The sequence below is a fragment of the Eurosta solidaginis genome, chromosome 1, assembly GCF_040869045.1.
Source record: "Eurosta solidaginis isolate ZX-2024a chromosome 1, ASM4086904v1, whole genome shotgun sequence".
In the NCBI taxonomy this organism is placed as follows: domain Eukaryota; kingdom Metazoa; phylum Arthropoda; class Insecta; order Diptera; family Tephritidae; genus Eurosta; species Eurosta solidaginis.
Window position 1 is genome coordinate 384,147,024 of NC_090319.1, and position 6,000 is coordinate 384,153,023.

Consider the following 6,000-nt stretch of genomic DNA (forward strand, 5'->3'; position numbering starts at 1 on the left):
AAACCTTAGCCTTGATCGAAGCCGAAATTTGGTGATGATTGAAGTGCGGTAAATACGTTTCCATAGGGAACACACACACACAGAATTTGATTTTTTTATATATTGAAGATAGATAAGAGGATGATGGCTAGGGAGTTAAGCGAGATAAATATACGGCAAGATTTAGAAGAAAATAAGATAGTGGGAGCGGAAGTGTGGGAAGGGAAGGGAAGTAATAGAGTTGAAGTGAAAAATTTACAAGTTATAGCTAAACGATAAAGCTATTCCAAAATGAGCAATTTCTGAAATTTGTTTTTCTACAGTAGCAACGCGTCGGGTAAAAGCTAGCATGGTTCAAAATCGCGAATCCCAAAATTGTCTTCAAACTTTGAGATCTTTACAACAAAAACAACCTATTTGACATGCTGTGCACATGCGTGGTCCTCCCAACATCAACAGGTCAACAGCAGCATTCAACAGCTTAAATAGCATACACAACACATCAAAGTTGCAGATGCAGTTACTCCCATAAAAAATGCTTAATAACGACCTATATCATATATGACTGTGTTAGCATATATGTGCATTTGTTTGCGTTACAATAACATTTGTGGTAACATGACAACAATAAATAAATAAATTTGAAAAAAGTGCATGCAAACATTGCGGCATGAACGACTTCGCCTTAAAGTCACGTGATTATATACATCGCATTTCGAACTCATACGATTTGGTTCTTGTGTACAATTATTGCACGTAGTTGTTGCTGTTTTTGCTCACGTTCGCTTTCTAATGGTTATGTGCATGTGCATAGCTTTGATGTATGAATATGTGCATAAATACGTACGAATGTTTGTATGATTTGTTATACGAAAAACAATAAATAGCAACACAGCATCAAATAAATTTTATAGAAGAAAATCTTAACAAACTTAAGTTTTTTTCTTTGATGTTGAGCTTATGTGGTTTGCAATTCACTCACGTTCGAATATTTTCTTTTAACAAGGCATTTCGTTTTTCATTTGATTTTTTTGTTTACGAGTATTGCGTTTATTTCCTTTATTTCTATTTAAAGATTTTTATAGTGTCATTTTCAAAACCACGTTTCTTTATTTATTACAATTGCATGCTATTTACGCTGCTCACATTTGTCAATTATTTTAATGCCATTGGCCAAAGCCAGTTATTTAATATCGCGCCGTCATTAGATATGTAAGAGTATGTGTGGTTTTGATTTGCGGCAATTTGTTTCATTCTCTTACCACCAAGCGCAAATGTTGCATGATTACGCAAAAGTGTTGAACATAGTACGGTTTCACACATACATACATAGCTATATACTTTGGTTATTAAACACACGATATGAATGTGAATATAAATATGAATATGAATATGAATATTAATATTAATGTGAATATGAATATGAATATGAATATAAATATGAAAATGAGTATGAATATGAATATGAATAAGAATAAGAATATGAATATGTTCGAAGCCGGTTTTAGTTCAGGTTTATGTCCCACTCTTCTTCCGGTTTCAACTTCGCCTTTCGCTTTATATTTTTACAATAAGAAAACCCCTTATCTCTTGATTTCTATTATTTGTTTAAAAAGGCTATCGCTGAGAGAAGAAATAAGAAAATGAACGTCTTAGAATACGTCTTCGTGAGTCACATATGACTCATTCGCAGAAAAGTTGTTAAAAATGCCAAGTGAACCTACATACGTCTATTAGTAATAAAAAAGAAACTATCGTTCGGAGTAATTTGTTTGAGAAAAAAAACATAGAAATGTGTCACATGTGACTCAGGTTTAGCTCCTGAAAAATTGCTTGTATTTGGCCTTTGGTTGTGGGCATATCCACAACATACAAATTTATATCAAACTTCTAAAACAACAAGTAAGGAAGGTTAAGTTCGGGTGTAACCGAACATTACATACTCAGTTGAGAGCTAAGGTGACAACATAAGGGAAAATAACCATGTAGGAAAATGAACCGAGGGAAACCCTGGAATGTGTTTGTATGACATGTGTATCAAATGGCAGGTATTAAAGAGTATTTTAAGAGGGAGTGGGCCATAGTTCTATAGGTGGACGCCATTTAGGGATATAGCCATAAAGGTGGATCAGGGTTGACTCTAGAATGCGTTTCTACGATATGGGTATCAAATGAAAGGTATTAATGAGTCTTTTAAAAGGGCGTGGACCTAAGTTCTATAGATGGACGCCTTTTCGAGATATCGCCGTAAAGATGGACCAGGGGTGACCCTAGAATGCGTTTGCACGATATGGGTATCAAATGAAAGGTGTTAATGAGCATTTTAAAAGGGAGTAATCCTTAGTTCCATAGGTGGACGCCGTTTCGAGATATCGCCATAAAGGTGGCCCAGGGGTGACCCTAGAATTTGTTTGCACAATATGGGCATAAAACGAAAGGTGTTAATGAGTATTTTAAAAGGGAGTGGGCCTTAGTTCTATAGGTGGACGCCGTTTCGAGATATCGCCATAAAGGTGGGCCAGGGGTGACTCTAGAATTCGCTTGTGCAATATGGGTATCAAACGAAAGGAGTTAATGAGTATTTTAAGAGGGAGTGGGCCTTAGTTCTATAGGTGGACGCATTTTCAAGGTATCGCAATAAAGGTGGACCAGGGGTGACTCTAGACTTTGTTTGTACGATATAGGTATCAAATGAAAGGTGTTAATGAGTATTTTTAAAAGGGAGTGGGCCTTCGTTTTATAGGTGTTCGCCTTTTCGAGATATCGCCATAAAGGTGGACCAGAGGTGACTTTAGAATTTGTTTGTATGATATGGATATCAAATGAAAGGTGTTAATGATTATTTTAAAAGGGCGTGGGGCTTAGTTCTATAGGTGGACCCCTTTTCGAGATATCGCCATAAAGGTGGACCAGGGGTGACTCTAGAATTCGTTTGTGCAATATGGGTATCAAACGAAAGGAGTTAATGAGTATTTTAAGAGGGAGTGGGTCTTAGTTCTATAGGTGGACACCTTTTCGAGATATCGCCATAAAGATGGACCAGGTGTGACTCTAGAATGCGTTTGTACGTTATGGGTATCAAATGAAAGGTGTTAATGAGTATTTTAAAAGGGAGTAATCCTTAGTTCCATAGGTGGACGCCGTTTCGAGATATCGCCATAAAGGTGGGCCAGGGGTGACTCTAGAATTCGTTTGTGCAATATGGGTATTAAATGAAAGGAGTTAATGAGTATTTTTAAAAGGGAGTGGGCCTTCGTTCTATAGGTGTTCGCCTTTTCGAGATATCGCCATAAAGGTGGACCAGGGGTGACTTTAGAATTCGTTTGTTTGATATGGATATCAAATGAAAGGTGTTAATGATTATTTTAAAAGGGCGTGGGGCTTAGTTCTATAGGTGGACCCCTTTTCGAGATATCGCCATAAAGGTGGACCAGGGGTGACTCTAGAATTCGTTTGTGCGTTATGGGTATCAAATGAAAGGTGTTAATGAGTATTTTAAAAGGGAGTAATCCTTAGTTCCATAGGTGGACGCCGTTTCGAGATATCGCCATAAAGGTGGGCCAGGGGTGACTCTAGAATTCGTTTGTGCAATATGGGTATTAAATGAAAGGAGTTAATGAGTATTTTTAAAAGGGAGTGGGCCTTCGTTCTATAGGTGTTCGCCTTTTCGAAATATCGCCATAAAAGTGGACCAGGGGTGACTCTAGAATGAGTTTGTACGATATGGGTATCAAATTAAAGGTATTAATGAGAGTTTTAAAAGGGAGTGGTGGTAGTTGTATATGTGAAGGCGTTTTCCAGATATCGACCAAAATGTGGACCAGGGTGACCCAGAACATCATCTGTTGGATACCGCTAATTTATTTGTATATGTAATACCTGCCAAGATTTTAAGGGTTTTTTATTTCGCCCTGTAGAACTTTTCCATTTTCTTCTACTTAATATGGTAGGTGTCACAACCATTTTATAAAGTTTTTTCTAAAGTTTTTTCTAAAGTTATATTTCGCGTCAATAAAACAATCCTTACCTTACCATGTTTCATCCCTTTTTTCGTATTTGGTATAGAATTATGGCATTTTTTTCATTTTTCGCTATTTTCGATATCGAAAAAGTGGGCGTGGTTATAGTCGGATTTCGTTCATTTTTCATACCAAGATAAAGTGGGTTCAGATAAATACGTGAACTGAGTTTAGTAAAGATATATCGATTTTTGCTCAAGTTATCGTGTTAACGGCCATGCGGAAGGACAGACGGAGGACTGTGTATAAAAACTGGGCGTGGCATCAACCGATTTCGCCCATTTTCACAGAAAACAGTTAACGCCATAAAATCTATGCCCCTACCAAATTTCAAAAGGATTGGTTAATTTTTGTTCGACTTATGGCGTTAAAAGTATCCTAGACAAACTAAATGAAAAAGGGCGGAGCCACGCCCATTTTTAAATTTTCTTTTATTTTTGTATTTTGTTGCACCATATCATTACTGGAGTTGAATCTTGACATAATTTACTTATATACTGTAAAGACATTAAATTTTTTGTTAAAATTTTACTTTAAAAAAATTTTTTTTTTAAAAGTGGGCGTGGTCCTTCTCCGATTTTGCTAATTTTTATTAAGCGTACATATAGTAATAAGAGTAACGTTTCTGCTAAATTTCATCATGATATCTTCAACGACTGCCAAATTACAGCTTGCAAAAGTTTTAAATTACCTTCTTTTAAAAGTGGGTGGTGCCACGCCCATTGTCCAAAATTTTACTAATTTTCTATTTTGCGTCATAAGTTCAACTCATCTACCAAGTTTCGTCGCTTTATCGGTCTTTTGTAATGAATTATCGCACTTTTTCGGTTTTTCGAAATTTTCGATATCGAAAAAGTGGGCGTGGTTATAGTCCGATATCGTTGATTTTAAATAGCGATCTGAGATGAGTGCTCAGGAACCTACATACCAAATTTCATCAAGATACCTCAAAATTTACTCAAGTTATCGTGTTAACGGACGGACGGACGGACGGACGGACATGGCTCAATCAAATTTTTTTTCGATCCTGATTATTTTGATATATGGAAGTCTATATCTATCTCGATTCCTTTATATATGTACAACCAACCGTTATCCAATCAAACTTAATATACTCTGTGAGCTCTGCTCAACTGAGTATAAAAAAGACTTTTTATTGTAGCAACATAACTCATATATTATCCATACGAAAACGAGAATATGAACATTTAAATGCGTAAACTTACAAGCAAAACTCAATAATATTTAACAGTTCAACGATTAACCCGATAGCTAAGCAAAGGATAAGCAAAGGTTTTTCCGTTCACATTCTAATCCTAAGTGCACGCACATACTTAAACATAATAATAATCATAGCTTAAAGCTGCTCTAATTCTGCCAACTAACATAATAACATACTCACGTCACACATACAATTATATACCTACATTTTATGTGAGTTTATTTTTAAAATTGTGGCATGCAACATTGATTTGATGTCGTTAATATTGTAAAATGCTCTTTCCATTGCGCTATAAATTGCCGCCGATTGGTGATTCGGTTTTGATTTTTTTTATTTATAATAAATACATATATTAGTAAATACGCTTAATCGAACGCCCAATCGCATATAGTTTACAAAATACTATAATTCTATTTTTTATAATGTGGGATATGTAACTTTATACTAGCGTGAGAGCTATTTTTTCGCAAATTTTGTGAATGTATAAATAATTGTGGTTTTTCTTTTAGTTCCTTCAAATGTTTCTGAAAATATATATGCCTTCGGTAGAACTTAAAAGCTGCTAAAATATATGCAAAATGCGTATGACAAAGAGGAAACGAAGTTTAAAGTGTTTTGTGGCTGTGGTGTGGCTGTGGTGTGGCTTATGGGGAAACACCAACGCTGTCAACAATTAATTTTTCTAAAGTGAATTAATCAATTGAAAAATTGAAAGGAATCTGATTCGCTGTATGTATGAGTTTTACGAACTACGTAACTAAAGCTCTTTTACAACAATAG